The following is a 16,926-nucleotide window of genomic DNA, read 5'->3' on the forward strand; positions in this document are numbered from 1 at the left end:
TTTTTTATTTATTTAGCTAGTTTACTTGCAATGTTGTATGACACGTTATTTAGAAAACTGTTGAAGTTTACTTGTTCTGGTTGCCTTTATGTTGTTCTTATAAGATGAATCCTGCTAGACTTTGTTGAGAGAGAAGAAACATGTCAAAGCGCTCTCAATACAGACGGAACATAAAAATATTGGTACATCGGAGTCCAAAGATGGCAGCAGTCTCAAAAGCAATAATAATTTGTTGATGAATATTTTCAAGCTCGTCATAAAATTGTTTGTTTATTTTTAAATTTCGCGCAAAGTTACACGAGGGTCATCTGCGCCAGCTGTTCCTAATTTAACAGTGAAAGACTAGAGGGAGGGTAGCTAGACATCACCCCCTACCGCCAACTTTTGGGCTAGTCTTTTAACGAATAGTGGGATTGATCATAACCTTATAACACTCTCACAGCTGAACGGGCGAGCATGTTTGGTGGGACAGATCGTTGAACCGCGACCCTCAGATTGCGAGTTAAGTGTGCTAACCACCTGGCCATATCATCATAAATAGCAGAGTATCTTGATACATCTGAAATATATTTTATTGTTAAGACACGAAATTAGGCTGAAAGCAAAATTCTAAAAAAAAGCCAAAACCAAGACTTCAAACTTAGTATTTAGTTGGTGAAGAATTGTAATACACATAGTTCTTAATATTTTTTGGCTTATGTTCTCTAAAGCCTAAGGCATTTCAGTTTAACTATGTGCATTGAATATAATTTTTACTTTGCTATTAAACATCACACAGTGTTATTGGGGTGCAAATAATAAGGGATTCCTCTGAGCTGTATGTATATAAATTAATACAAGTCATTATAGTGTCTTTTTTTTTGTATTTGAACATGTAGTGTTTTGTAATATACTGATGCCTGGATTTGTTAGGTCAGGTAAAAACATTTTAATTTGTTTTTCTGAAGGAATGGAAAGAATTAAAATAACATAAAGACAACAAGGGACTATTTGATCTTTCAGGACTATGCTTGCATATCCACTCTAGAGAAAAGTAAAAATTTAAATGTGCTCTTTATTTTTCAGGAAATCTTTGATTTCTCTCATAAACTGATATAAAGCACGGGTATTCACTAATGTATACTGTTAAGGGTAACTCATCACACAAGTTCAATCAATCTGTTAAAAATATTATATCATTTTCTGCCAAAGACATTTATTTTCTTATTACTTCAGAAAATCTTGTAACCTAGAATAAGATTTCCTTTCACCCATCTTTTCTTAAGAGATAATACCTGAGAAATCTTAACCTATGTCTGTAAAATACCCTTCTGACCATGGAATCATCATGACATCTCTCATTCTGTGACACTTTCAATAAACCAGTATCTTTGGATAAGGAGACGAAAGCTGTACATAGTATTCCAAGCAAGGTCTAATTGGTGATTTTTATAAAGAAACATTATCAGTTTTGAATGGTAATCAATATGTCTACAAATAACCATAAAATTATACTTGCTTTACAACTAGTAACAGAGCATTGACTTGATGGCTTGAGTGACTTACCCACAAGTATGCCAAGATTATTTGAAAAGCCCCATGCACTGATTCATGAGATAATCGATTAACAACAGTTGTTGCTGCCTTACATCCAACCACCTAATGTTCAAAATAAATAATGTCTTCCCAGACATAGTGATGTGATTTAATTAGTTAATCTTTTGTGTGACACCTTATCCCAATTGTTTTTACTTTTAAAATACTTAAAAATCTCCTCATGGATAATTTTAATATTGTTAACACACTCTTTCTTATGCACCCTCTTATGTAACCAAATTTCAATATTTTCCATTATATAAATCTTCCATTTCAACTGAAACCCTTAATTCATTTATTTGTTTCTTATGCTTCTAACATTAGAATAATAGTAAATATACTTATTATTGATCTTAGATATATTACATTTATCTTTAAGTCTGACAGACTTTGAAACCTATAATTTTTCATGTTACTCTTTTAACCCTATGTGTATGAGTGGGGCTGAAAGTGAGCGTGTGGCATGACCCTTTATAGAGTATGATGTATTTATTGTTAAAATTATGAACAATCTATTTTACCCTAAACTGCCTGTTTAGTGGCACTATGCTAGATTAGAATGAATACCAGATACAGTATACAGGAATATTGAAAAACCTGTAGATATGCAAATACAGAATGCAAACTATGCAATTGACAAATGTATGTGTATTCTTTATATGGACATCACCTTCACTTTGGCTTGTCAGAGCCTGAGTCAGACTGATGTTGCCAATTCAGAAACATATCTTTTTTATAATATTTCCATCTGTTTCATTTTTTTTTAATGTCACTTCTCAATATGTTCATCATTTTCCAGTTTTAGGGATTTTGTTTCATCTCTGGGTTTTATCTTCTTCTAGTCGTCCTTCTACACTCTTCCCTGTGGGATCGAAGAGGTGAGTTATTGATTTTTTTCTTGTAGCTTCTAGAGACAATGTAACCTGTTATGTGGCAGGTATTGCCTCAAAGGGAAAACTTCTTCAAAATTTGCAGAACATGTTGGCATTACATATATTTCACTTCCAAGTTATACTACTACTCTGAAACAGAAAAAGTAAGAGCACTGGCTGTGGTTCCCTGCTCATACACCTGGTAGATTGTTGCTGTTCCTGTTTGCAGTAACTCATTGTGCATTCTCTCACAATGGGGCTTCATGCAAATGGCAGACTATTCTTGTTTGGCCCACACATCTGTCTTTTGTTCTTCTCTATGTAAGTTCTTTTCTTCTGTTTCGTTCTAGTGAAGTGGGAGAACCCTAGCTTCTATAGTTTAAGCTGCTGTGGGGGACTGATATGGAAAGTATCCCTTTGGGAAGGTGTAATCCTACTGGTATGAGACAGAGAGGACACACCTTTTAGTTGGACTCAACCCTGTGTCTGCTTATTCTGTTAAGTTCATAAGTATTTTTGAATGGAGGTGAAAAATAAGGTATGCAAGTGTCCATCTTGAAGGTTAGTTGAGAATTAGTTGGCAGGTGCCTGAGGATTAGGGAGTTGTTAATGTTATTCTTATTTTTAAAAAAGTGATTGCCCTGGAAATTATTGGCTAGCTAGTCTTACCTTATTAATAAGAAGTTTGTAAGGTATTAATAAAAACATTTAACCAAGAAGTATCATAAAATGAGAACTATCAGAGATTCATTTACTGTAAAATTTTGCTTTATTAGCCTGTAAACTTTTTTGATGAAGTTGCATGTTATCTAGATGATGGAAAAAGTGTGGACTTGGTGTAATTTTCAAAAGGATTTTTATAATATGTCATACAGAAGTTTTACTAAGAAGATCAGGTGGTGGTTTGGTAAAGAATAGTTAACTGAAATGAATGGTAATTTGGTTAAAGCATAAATTTACTTTTAATGGAGTGTATCAACACTGGACTCTTGTTTCTATAGTGATAAGTCTCTGACAGAGGAATAATTAGTAAAGTTTAATGATGGCATTAAACTCTCAGCTATTACATTTCAAGCCGTATTGAGGGTGTTGAGGTACTATAGAATGACTTGGATCATTTGGTAAATTGGTCAAATGGTTGGGAAATGGGATTTAATTATAGTAAGTGAAATACACTTAGGTTTTCATAATTTGGATAATACATATGATATTGATAAGGACTCACTTAAAACTTGACTGAAGAAAAGAACTGTGGTATAGTGATAGATAAGTTACACAGTTTACCAAAGCAATGCAAAGTTTGTACTAATAAATGTAATAGAATTATACAGTGAATTTGTATACATATTAAGTATAGTCCAAAAGAGAGATCTTTTTATATAAATAATTGGTTGGGATATACTTTGAAAATTGTGTAAAGTTTTGGTATTTTAATTTGAGAAAGGTTATCAATTTATTGGAAAGGCACAGAAGAGAATTACTAGTATGTTTCCAAAGAATGAAGGTCTATATTATGGCAGTAAATTATCTTACTTTCAGAGGCAGAACAAAGGATAAGAGGTGATTTGATTAGAATATAAAAAAATTCTTGAGAATCAACAGAATAAAAGTTTTTGTGCTGATGTTCTGAAAAAGACAGGATGAGATGACACAAGTGTAAGATTTGGAAAAAATAAGCTAGACTACAGTTAAGACAATTTTATTTTTCAAGAAGGTGATTAACTTATGGAATGAGTTATCATTAGTAATATAGGCTATCATATTACAAGAGTTTCAAAGTGCTGTTGGTTTGCAGAGGCACCTTTGAAAGATGAAGTAGCCCTTTCTTGTCTGCACTGGTTTATAGTAAAGGTGAAATATTTTTAATATGTTTTAAACTTATTTTTTGATATTTAGTAATTCTTTTGATATAAAAATATCTTAAAACATTTCTCCTCTGATCACCATTAGAAATAGTATTTTGCAAACAATTTGAGTTTATCTCTATGTTTGAAATAATGAATTATGATCACTTACTAAAAAGACTTTTTATGCACTGACATGTAAGTTGTGGATGTGTTGTATAAATTAATTTATGAATAGTTCATGTCTAAATAATTTAAGATTAATTATGATGAACTGAATATACAAACACATCGATTTGATATCATTTACTATTATTTAAATTAGCAGATACAGAATTTGTATTTAATAAGTGTAAAGGTGAAAATAATTTTCACTGTGTTATTAAAGTTGATATTTATACTATATATTTTCTGGACTTTTTTAACCTTTGTCAGTGTTACATAATGAAAAATAGCAATCATGTCTTGAGAGCAGTTCTGCTGTCAAAAGTGTAAACAGGTTTTCCACAGCAGAGCAAAGCATCGAGCTCACATTAAAACTCATTTGGTGCCTGTATCTGGATTTCCAGATACTAAAAATAAAGATTCAGGTGCTGTATGTAGACAATTTAAAAAGAAACATATCGGACATTGCAGACAAGAATTCAGCAGTGCCTTTTCTCTCAAAACACAAGAAAATATTTGCATGAAAATACAACAGGTAATTTTATTCAAATGATTATTGAAATATACTTTTCTATACAAGTTAAAAGATGTACAGAGTTAGAGTAATTCTAAATTTGTACTAGTAGCAGTTTCAACTTGTATTTGATATTATGTCATACTTTATGGAGAACAATATTCAAATCAAATTTATTTTCATTAAGAAACAATTTCTTCATTTAATTGCTTTCAAACTGTTTTAAACATGCTGAAGTGTATTCAGATTTCATGTTTAAATTTTGTACTTAAATGATAATTTTAAAAATTTAGGAAAATGTAAAAGAAGCAGAACAAGACATAGTTGAAACCTCTCAAGATGATATATCTCTTCCTTTTGAGGATGACACAAGTCAAGATTTGTTTGTTTGTTTTTGGAATTTCGCACAAAGCTACCGAGGGCTATCTGTGCTAGCCGTCCCTAATTTAGCAGTGTAAGACTAAAGGGAAGACAGCTAGTCATCACCACCCACTCTTGGGCTACTCTTTTACCAACGAATAGTGGGATTGACCGTCACATTATACGCCCCCATGGCTGGGAGGGCGAGCATGTTTAGCGCGACGCGGGCACGAACCCACGATCCTCGGATTACGAGTCGCACGCCTTACGCGCTTGGCCATGCCAGGCCCACAAGTCAAGATACCATAAAAAGAACAAATGAGAGAGAATAATGTTATCCATTTTAAGTCTTTATTCAACAACAAAAAAATTTAGTGCAAAACAAGAAACCATAATAAAGCAGTATTAGTGTCACGTGTATAAAAAAGACTTCAGACACAATGTAATCTTGAACATCATCTTTATTCGGCTCCTTGTTCTGAACAACCTATTGAAAGACACAACTACCAACACTGTGAAAAAGGCTATGCTATTAAGGTATGTGACTACAGGTCATGACTTAAGTATTTTTGTAGAAGCAATTGCTTTCAATTTTTTTTGCTACTTCATTTTTGGCTTATCTCAAGCAAAATAATTTAAATATTTCTTTTGCTACATTAGATAGCAAATGGGTAATAATTATTGCTTACAGTTACTGTATTTCACTCTCTACATACCATAAGGGCATGTATAGTACGTCCATTATTTGTATTTCAAGGAACCGTATGGATATATTTTGAAAAGGGTTTTTCTTAGTGAGTACAATGATATATGGTTTATAGGGTCTTTTCTTTCAATCTGTTGGATATAAAAGACTGGTTAGTTAATGTGTTATTACTTAGTTTATTTGATGATTTAATATTTAATGATTAATTAGTTCTACAAGAGTACTAAAAGTTAATTATCATAAGTTGTGATGTTTTGTCTCTCAATGGGACAGTGGAAAGTCTTTGGATTTACAATATCAAAATCAGGGTTTGATACCTCTTAGTGGGCACATCAGATAGCCTGATATGGCTTTGCTATGAGAAAACATGTCACTTAGTTTTATATCAGTTGTGCAGTGTGTATACAGTTTACTTATTATACTAGCCTTACTAATATGTTTACATTACCTTGTAGAAAGCTTTTGAGTTTTAATAGCTGTATGCAATATTGTCGTGATGAGAGGGATAAATATTTCTAGATTTTTGGGACTTATGGCTGGCTTTTTTCCTCCAATTGTCTTTTGTTTGAAGAGGTTTACACCAGTTTGTTTGTTTTGAATTTTTGCATAACGCTACATGAGGGCTGCCTGCACTATTTACACCTGTTACCTTAGCATCACATGAGATATCTGTGATGATCCATTCCATTTATCTCTTTAATGATTGTTTGTCTCATTCTGAGCCATTGCATTCTTTATTCTTGTCCCATGTCTGGCACTTTTCTGCCGTTTACTTGCCCTACCTCAAAGGGTTCTTCCTTTAGTTAAGTATTCTCAATGTCGATTGGAGTTCTCTGATCAGTCTGTTCCACCTCAATGACTCCTTGTTTCCTATTTTATAATTTGTCAAACTCTGGTGGACCATTTCTCCAGGACTGAGGATGCCCATGATAGATGTTTCACATCATTATATCCTTCCTATTTTTAATGCCTCATGTTGCTGTCTTTGGTTCATTCCCCTTGGGGTTGGGTGCAAGTTTTACACCTTAATCTTGAACCTTGTTCCAAATCTGCTGGCTTCTGTTAGCTCATTCTATACCAGAGTTGTCACAACATACTCATCTACTTCTTACTCACACAGCTTGTGTGGTTGGATTTTTCTGTCGGATACATCATTCCCATTACCTACCTAATATTCTTGTCTTTTGAAGATGTCTTTTTCAACATTTCAACACCCAACTCTGTTGGACCAATATTTCTCAAGATTCTTTAATTGTTTTGATGGAGCTTTCAGTTCTCCATGCCATTACTGTCAAATATTTTATTTCTAGCAAGGTTATAACACATTGGGGGATGTGAATTCTATGGAAATACTTATCCACTTGGGTCTGACACATATGGGATCTTTCCAGAAATATTGATAGGGTTCCTTTGGATTGCCCTCTTAACTTTCCTCCTTCCCTCTTTGATGATATCTGTTGGTAGTGAAACAAAGCTCACATGTTGTGAAGGACACTTCTTTCCCCTCATCTAGATTTGTTTCTCTTTTTTTTTAATGCATATCTTTATGGTTAGGGGTATGGATTGACCAACATGAGACTTCAAGACAATGGTATATGGCTGACAAGTCTTATTAAGTTCACACCTTGAAACTTCTGGCAGTCCAATGTGTTTTTATTCTACCTCTTGTTAGAATTTGGCAAATCATGATTTGATAGTGGTGGCTTGTATAATTCACCAAGGGAAAACCTATTCTAATTCTTTTTGTGATCGACCATGGAACTCCATTTTGTGACCCACACACTTAATATATGTCTCCCAATATGTTATTTTCAAGGTGCTTTCAATTTAATTGCAGATCAGCTTTTCATTCCTGACACATTTTATCCTATAAGTGGATCTGAATCCAGTAGGGTACTCCTCAGCAGGTTGCTTTTGCATGATTTCTGTATTTCAAGTTACCTCTGTTTTTTTTTTTGTTTTTTGTTTCCAGTTTCTCATCTACTCACCCTAGCTATCTATGTATTTATATAGAGTTTGGGCAAGTTAAGATGTTTATTTTTTATCATTTTCACTCATCCATTCCACTCCATGTCAAGTCTTTCTGATTGCTTCATCCTGGCTGGCATAGATCTTGTTTTCTTGGTTGCTTTGGCTCAATCCATTTTTTTGTTGTGGGTTAATATTTTTTTTCACCTACAAGTTGGTGAATCATGTGGCATATTCTTTCTTTTTGTCATTTTCATTTTCTTCAATTTTATACCTTTATTTTTAGTTGGATTCAGATGGCCTTTTATGTATCGTATGTGCTCTTGGTTGCTAAATTGCCTTTAAAGCTTCTCACTGTTGATTCCCTTTCCCACAGTTTATTCCCTGTCACCACTTCTCTGTTTGTGGTATTTTTCTTTGCACTTGAATTCAGCTTTTGATTTAGTTGGCCTTTTCTTTCTTATCTCATTTTTTTTGGTAATCAATTTCTGGTGTCTTCACTCTGATTAGGCATTTTCTCTCTTACCTACATTTCACTCTTCTTGTACCTTAGAGGTACTTCTTCTGTTGAGCACTGGGACTACGTCTCATATGTATATCTCCCATTAGCTGCTTTAAGTAGCTGCTTCTTCCCTGTCAGGATACTGTCTTCTAAAATTTTGGTCAGAAGTATTTAGTTCGCTACATGTATTTCATATTATTCATTTACATTTTTGTAAACTTAACACTTCTTTATTTTATCTTATATTTCCTTATAACTCTATTTCATAATGTGTTTGTATGTGGACTTTAGTACTTTTCTGAGAAATATTTTCTTGTTGATGTGGTTAAAACATAAGTAACGATATTCCAGAGTTTAAAAAAAAAAGAACATTCTTCTTGCTTACAGGGGTAATTTCTCTAGTTAGTCAACGTTTAATAATGTCATCCTTCTAGATATCAACTGTATATCTGATTTTTTTATTCAGATATTAAAAATACCTAAACTGTGATAATCAATTGAGAACACTCCCATTAATGATCTCCTAAGAAATAAAAACAAAGTGATAAAATATAATCAACCCTGTTGATCTGTTGACACGTTGAATAAGAAAACAATCTTTTACTGCATTCAATAATTTATTTTCCTCACTAAAGTAAATAGAAAAAAGACAACTGTTACCTAATATTTGAATATTTCTCATGTACTGTTTCTTTTTGTACTCTTTTTACCACAAATATCGCTAACAGAGTAAGGAAATTTAATTGTTGGGAAAAAGTATAACGTGTTGTACTATTTGAACGTTTGTCTGTAGCTAACTAACTTGAATAAGTGGTGGAATATTTTCCAAATGAAAGTAAAAAGAGTGAATATTGTACATTTTGCAAATATAACGCGCATTGTTTTTCCCTATAGATTTTACTGAATAGGGCCTCATATTAAGTGATCTTATATGTACTCTATTTAAAAAATAAAATAAAAAAGAACTCTTTTTCTAATATAAGTATATAAATTACGTAACTTACATTTAATTTTGATAACCCAAAGATAAGTATTCAGTTATTTAAACAGATGTCACTTTTCTTTCTAAGACTGAAAGTATGTAACTCTTTCACCATTAACGTGATCATATTACTAAAATTTTTTATGGTCTTTACATTTCAGGCTGTTTAAAATCTACAGGATGGCCCGTAAGTCCCTACCCATCCATATGTTATTTTAAACAAGGTTATAATACTAATGATGAGTTGAAGGCAGCTTTTACCACAGCATTTGGAACAATAACCCCTTCTATGTTGAGGAAAATGTCTCACAGAACATGGTGCCACATAATATTATGCAACGAGAATGAGGGACATCACACAGATACACTGGATACATAAGATATATGGATGGGTAGGGACTTACGGGCCACCCTGTACATATGTAAACACTTTTCCAGTATGAAATTTGGTTATATGTACATACAAAAGGTCATTAGCCTAATTATTTTGCATGGGTATGTTGGGTGTCTTTTCATCTATCATTGAATGTACAAAAACGTTTTTAATGTTTTGAATATTTCTTTAGTAAATTGGAACATAAATATAAATATTCCAGTAATCCTTATTGGTTGACATATTTTATTAATCTTGTTCTGGAAGTCTAAGAATCTTTTACGACAATTTTTTTAAATAGGCTTGATTGAAATAAGCTATTTAACATTTATGTCATTTTCTATTCATGCACTTTTGGACCGATATTTATTTCGTTTAAAAGTTACCTCACTTCTTAACAAATTTTTTCTTGCACAGGAAAAACTTAGAGAACATGTGAGACATCACAATAGAAAAGTATCCCATCAGACTTTATGCCATAAAAAGTACAAACGTGTTCATTGGGACAAGTACTTCCTTATTAGTGGTACGTATGAGAATCCACAGTGGAGAAAAACCTTTTGACTGTGATTTATGTTATAAATTCTTTCCATCAATGGGTGCTCTAACCAGGCATAGACACATACATACTGGAGAAAAGCCCTATGAATGTTCTGAATGTGGACTTAGGTAAGACTTAATGAGTGCAATTTTTATTTCTTTAAAGCTGTTACTAATAGTTTAAGTATTAATTATTATTTCTGTATTCATCAAAAGTTCTCTGATATATGCACTGTATATGATTCTTAAATAATATCAAATATTCTTTAAGGTATACAATTGTAAGGTAGCTTTAAAATCTCTTGAACTTCAAAAATCTTTTTAAGAATCTTAATTATAACATTTAGTTGTATATATAAAGTATGTGTGATATTTAGCTATTCAGTACATATATTATATGTTTTAATATTAAACACTAAAACATGCTAAAACAAAATTTGAATTTAAAGTACAACCCTCTTGAAAGCTTATATCTTATACAAGTAAACTAAAATAAGGTTTTTTATGTAAATTATAGATTTTTTAAGAAAGTTTAAACCAAAATTTTCCAAATATATATGTTTTTAGTAAAAATATAGGTTTTTGCACGCATACTTAGGAAATATATGATTTAAATCTCTTACAATTGTCCATTAAGGATTTTCTTATTTATCTTCATAATTTTGACTGGACTTCAAAGTTGAAAAAACAGAGTACTTGTAACATGGTAATAGTCTAGAAGTGTAAAATTGTTTAAAATATTGAATTTTGTTTTCGAATAAAATGTTATTTATTATCTTGGTCAGATAACATGCATAATATCTATTAATGTAGCATACAGAATTAATAAAGGTAATTTTCTGGTTCATATGAAATAGAACCAGTAAAACAGGATATAAGCATTTAAAGCAGAGAGACTTTTAAGAGTTAATTATATTGTACTCAAAGCTAGGAACTAGTGTTGATGACAGCAGTTTGATTACAAAAGTAGGATAACAAATATAGCAACAGGAAATCAAAAATATGAAAATAGTAATAAGTGAACACAGTTTATATTTCAATGAAATCTGCTGACTGATTCTATATTGTATTTTATTGCATTTAGTGTTAAATTCACTGTGAAAGGGAGCTGCATTTTATAATGTGTGAGAATTACATTTTTATATCTGGCATTTTTAAACTTTCTTTTATAGATTACAACTTAAAAGCCCAATGGAACTTTTATTCATAAACTTTTTCATTTGAAAAATATTTACAATACTTTTCTTTGAAAAAGAGAAGTAGCTTTTTTCCTATTGTGTAAATCAATAATCAATCATCTTTTTCTCAACAGGTTTTTTTTTGACAGAACACTGAATCGTCACATTGAAATTGACACTGAGGTGTGGCCTTACAAATGTCGGTGTTGTGGTAAAAAGTTCATTTAGTCTTGTAATCTAAAAGCTCATTTATTTTACCATACACATACTGGTGATAATGGTTTCCAATGTGAAGCTTGTGGAAAATCTTTTAAATCATAAAGCTCATTTGCAAATGCATATCTGATATGTTCATGAAAAAAATTGAACTTTTTAATGGCCTGAATGTGAGAAAGTTTTTGCCTGTAAAGAAGATATGACACATTTTACTTTGCATACTGGTTACAAACTCGCCAGTGTCCAACCTGCATGAAAAGATTTGCTATTAAACGAGCTTTGCAGATTCACCTGCTAACTCATACGAAAGAAGAGCCACACTCTTGCTATGAACATGGGCATGCCTTCATTTGGAAGGGCTGTTATTTGCATCATGTTAGAGAACATCACTGTGATTGCTTAGAAAAATTCTTATGGAAGAAAAGACAGACAGAAAGAATGCAAATTTTCAGCAGGTCAGCAGGACACAAATTAACTAAAGATTTCTTGATCTAGTGTTTTTTAGTATTGTAATTCATGGTGCTGTTGTTGAGAGGTATGCAAGATGAGTGAGTGAATGTGCACTCTTATCATCCAATTACTTCTCATACCTAAATAAATCATGATAATGTTAATGTCTCATTCAACTTTCAGTAAAAAGATTTAAAACTACATTTTACTCTTTTTATTCATTATAATGCTGACAGAACCTGACTTATAACACAAGAGCTTTATTTGTAAAATGAATTATATATTTTTAAGCTCACACATGGTGTAAACACCAGAAATAAATCAGCTAAAACTGTTCAGGTTAAGAACTGTTGTACATTTTGACTCCTGCTAGTGGCTGCTAAATGTTGTACATGTACTATTGCCAAAACTCTATATTTTTCAATCACTTGCATTGATGTACAACAATTATTAGTGATTGAGGAAAATACTAGTTGGTGTCAGACCATAAGACAGGTCTTAACTGTTGTTTTTAACTTGACAGTTGTAACTGAATGTTTGGCTTGTACTTCAACAAGCATTTATTTTTCACAACTTTTAACCAATTTATCAAACCATTCGCATAATTGGTGCAAGATATCGAGTGTTCTCATCTTCGTGGTTATTTTAATGTAATAATTTCTAATAGTTTTTTTTAAACTATTTTTTGGAATTAATGTGCCTTATAACTGTTTTTCAGTCATTCTGAAAGTTTGAAGACCTAATTAGTTTACACGTATTAAGTTAATAAGTGATTTTCAATAAAAGTATTATTTACCAATTAAATTTTTACCAAATGTTTTATGCCTTTTGAGATGACAATATAGAAACTAATTTCATCCTTGAATTTTATTCAGGCTGATTTGTTCATTTTTATGTATTTATTGTGTTTCCTTATATATTTTATGTATTGTGAAAAACACTTTTATTGAAAAGGAATTAAAATGATTTTAGTTTGTTGGTTCTAATTTATCACTTAAAATGCTTTTGGAATACAATTTTAGGTTCTTAAAAGAAATGAGTAGACATTTGTGATTTTTAGAAAATAATTTTATGATGAGTAAATCCTCAGTGTTTGATGATAGATTAGATGTTTTTTCTATAATAGTACTTTTTATTTTGATATATTTCTGCATATAATAATATATGTAAGATTTTAAAAAATGGTACAAATAACCAAACAGTGTGTAGAGAGACATGTTTTATTTGATAACAATTTATATATATTGTTCTCTGTCATGGCCTCCATGCTCATATACCTGTCTGCATATACCACCTTTCTTTTTCTTAAATGACTATTTTTAAAATATGATGAGCATCAAAAAGTTATTATATATGTGTGTGTTTTTTAGGATGCATAATTTACACAGCATCTAATTTCTTCATGCAACATTATAGTATTAAAAACAAAACAAAGGTAGGGAATAATGTTACAAATGTATAGGTACATTAATAGGAGGTTTGAACTATCTACCTTCCAACAATATAACTTTCATTTTTTTGTGTTTGAAGTTTTATTAATTTGATTTTGTCTTTGTGTTTTCTCAGTTTTTTATGTACTGAAGTGAAACATTTTTTTCTTCATCAGCTAATTCCTTTTCCCAAGCTATTGCAGTTTCTTTTGTGTATATCTTGCAGAAAATATTATTATTCTGACAATTTTTATCAATTAAAGCATCCCATTGTCTTTGGTTTACAATACTTAAACGTTTTTATAGATATTTTTCAAAGAAAAACTATTTTGGACCAATGCATTTATGTGAGATAAGACTGGACACAGTTTGAATAATTTCCAAATGTCAAGGAATGTTTATCATTTCATGGTATTGCAACATAAAATGTATCAAGCTCAACATTAGCATTCTGTGTAGAAAGAAAATCTTGAAAGCTTTTCTTGAAAGAACATTTAGAAGCATCACAAAGAAAAACTTCCTTTACTTAGCAACCTACTGATATCCTATTATCATTGTGAAAACATTTTAGAACAGTAGCAAGTCAACTTTGGTCAAGGTCATGTTTGAAATTAAATGTAGAAACTGTTTATAATTCAATGTGATGTTTTCAATTAACTTTTTCTTAAGAGTGCTTTTAAGACTTTTTAAATCCAAGTTGAAATTATAATTTTCTTTGTCAATTGCATTAGTTTCTTTCAAATGCTTTCTAGCAACAAATCCAAAACTAGTTTTGTCTTGGTAAAGCAAACTGAATAAAACAAAGCAATCTTCTGTAGAGAAATTGTTAGCTTGCTAGTCATGATAATTAATTTAAAAAAGAACCATTTAATAGGATAAAAAGCTCTATATTTAAGAAAGGTGCTGAAGACACATAACTTTAAAATTCTTGTAGAAGACTAAACAGTTTAAGAAAGCTGACTTGAATGTCAGGATTTATCTCTAGTTACTTCTCATAATGTCTTACATAGTTTGCTTTGTTTTATTTTTCTTTCATGAAGATGTTTGTTTAAATTATTCAAACTCTGAAATGCTCTTTAGGTATTTTATATTTTCTAACATGCTAAAGTGATCCCAGTGTACTGTGTCTTTTAAACTAGAATATTATTAAGCAAGTAATACAAATTTTCCAAAACTATTAGAAGATCCCAGTTTGTTAAAAGAAGGCTATCTTTTACAGGTTCAGGACCAGTATAAAATTGCATGTTCCAAATGTAATTAGCTGCTTGCTACATGATCAGTATAATTTATTTGTCTTTCAGTTGCTTTATGAAACCGATATTAACTTGGGGCTCATCTTTGGATATATGTATGTTTACCTAAAGTCCTTCATGTTAAATTTATTGACATAATCTTTCTCTGCAGCATGGTCCAAACACATGCTGTTTAAATAATATGGCAGTAAGACTTCTTGAATTTCACCAGTTTGATATCTCTGCTCAACATGATTCAATGGTTCATGAAAGCACATGCTCCTCTGGTAAAAGAGTTTTGGTTTTGTTTGTTTTGAATTTTGTGCAAAGCTACACGAGAGCTATCTGTGCTAGCCGTCCCTAATTTAGCAGGGTATGATTAGAGGGAAGGCAGCAAGTCATCACCATTCACTGCCAACTCTTGGGCTACTCTTTTACCAACAAATATTGGGATTGGCCATATCTTTATAATGCCCCCACGGGCATGTTTGGTGTGACCTGGATTCGAACCCGTGACCCTCGGATTACGAGTCGTATGCCTTAACCCACCTGGCCAGGCCGGGCCTAAATTTAATGACTTTCAAGAATTTATAGCATTTAGTATCATAAATTGTTTTTCAAATATTTACATCAAATGTTCCTTCACATAAAACTGCAATTAGTTATTAATTTTTATTAATATTTTTTAAGTACTGCAGATGAACAGCTTGATTCTAAATAGTATAAATTTATAGGCTTTATATATAGAAATTCATTGTTTACCTGCATACGTGTGAACCATTTCAAGTCTTTTTTAATATTGTAAATAACTAACTAATATTTTATTATTATTATTACAAGCATTTTATGAGTATTTTAAGATCTTAGAACGTTTCAACCAATTGCATGAATAAGGAGGTTATACTTGTGTTTGAAGCAATCAGTTAAGGTAAAATGACAACATCAGTGTTGTTAGAAATTGGTGACACAACTAGATTTTCTAAGAAACTACATACGTAAATCAAGGTGTTGTTTAATTTAAAAGATATAGTCTACTTTCAGTAGTTTTGTTTTATTCAACAAGCCTACATTTATAGTTTAGTAGGAATATTTTCTCTTGTGTATTTCTCGTGAAAACATTCTTAGGAGTATTTTTTGTCTTGTATATATGTAATGCAGGCCTTAACAGGAAATATTTTAGGTGGTTAAGGCACTCGACTCGTAATCCGAGGGTCGGGGGTTCGATTCCCCGTCACACCAAACATGCTTGCCTTTTCAGCCGTAGGGGTGTTACAATATTACGATAAATCCCACTATTTGTCGGTAAAAGAATAGCCTAAGAGTTGGCGGTGGGTGGGGATGAATAGCTGCCTTCCCTCTAGTCTTACACTGCTAAGTTAGGGACGGCTAGCACAGATAGCCTTCGAGTAGCTTTGTGCGAAATTAAAAAAAAAAAGTGTTTTTATCTCATGGATACATTATAAGACTCAGTAGTCTATATCTCTCTATACGTGCTGCACATTTTGTTAATAGTGTTTTTCATAAGTATATACAATGTAGATACTTTATTTTATGTAGCTCATTAAGACCTTGGAAGTTACAGCAAATATCAGAGCCTTAGATAAAATGTGATTAGGTTTTCACAGTGGATTAAAAAAATCCTTTTTAGAACGTCTGTGATTGTTGGAACAAGCTTTCTATTATTGTTATGTGTTAGTAAGGAATTTTTTGTATATTTTTTAATTGATCGTGACTTACTAGTTAGCTTGATTGATGGATCAAGATAGCTATGGTTCGCAACCCGTTGCAACAATAATGCTCTCCGTAATTTGTAGACACGAGTGCTTTATAAAGGTGACAGTCAAATCCAACTTATCGATTATAACAATCCAAGTGTTGAAGGTGGGTGATAGTAACTAACTTCTTTCTCTCTAGTCAATGAAATTAGTCCCCAGTGGTAAGGTTATGGATTAACAATGCTGATATCCAGAATTGGATAGAGACCCCCCACTAAAACAACCAATAAACAACCTCAGAGTA

At 31.7% G+C, this 16,926-nt stretch overlaps 1 long non-coding RNA gene across 1 annotated transcript in view; it reads left to right on the plus strand.

Annotated features, from left to right (window-relative positions):
• Positions 1-16,554, plus strand: part of LOC143249284 (uncharacterized) — a 56,638-nt gene extending 40,084 nt beyond the window's left edge. The window contains exons 2-3 of the long non-coding RNA XR_013027711.1: positions 10,279-10,530; positions 11,714-16,554. This is a non-coding gene — a long non-coding RNA (uncharacterized LOC143249284). The remainder of the gene's footprint in view (positions 1-10,278; positions 10,531-11,713) is intronic.
• Positions 16,555-16,926: the final 372 nt, after the last annotated feature.

Source organism: Tachypleus tridentatus, chromosome 1, assembly GCF_004210375.1.
Source record: "Tachypleus tridentatus isolate NWPU-2018 chromosome 1, ASM421037v1, whole genome shotgun sequence".
Classification (NCBI taxonomy): Eukaryota; Metazoa; Arthropoda; class Merostomata; order Xiphosura; family Limulidae; genus Tachypleus; species Tachypleus tridentatus.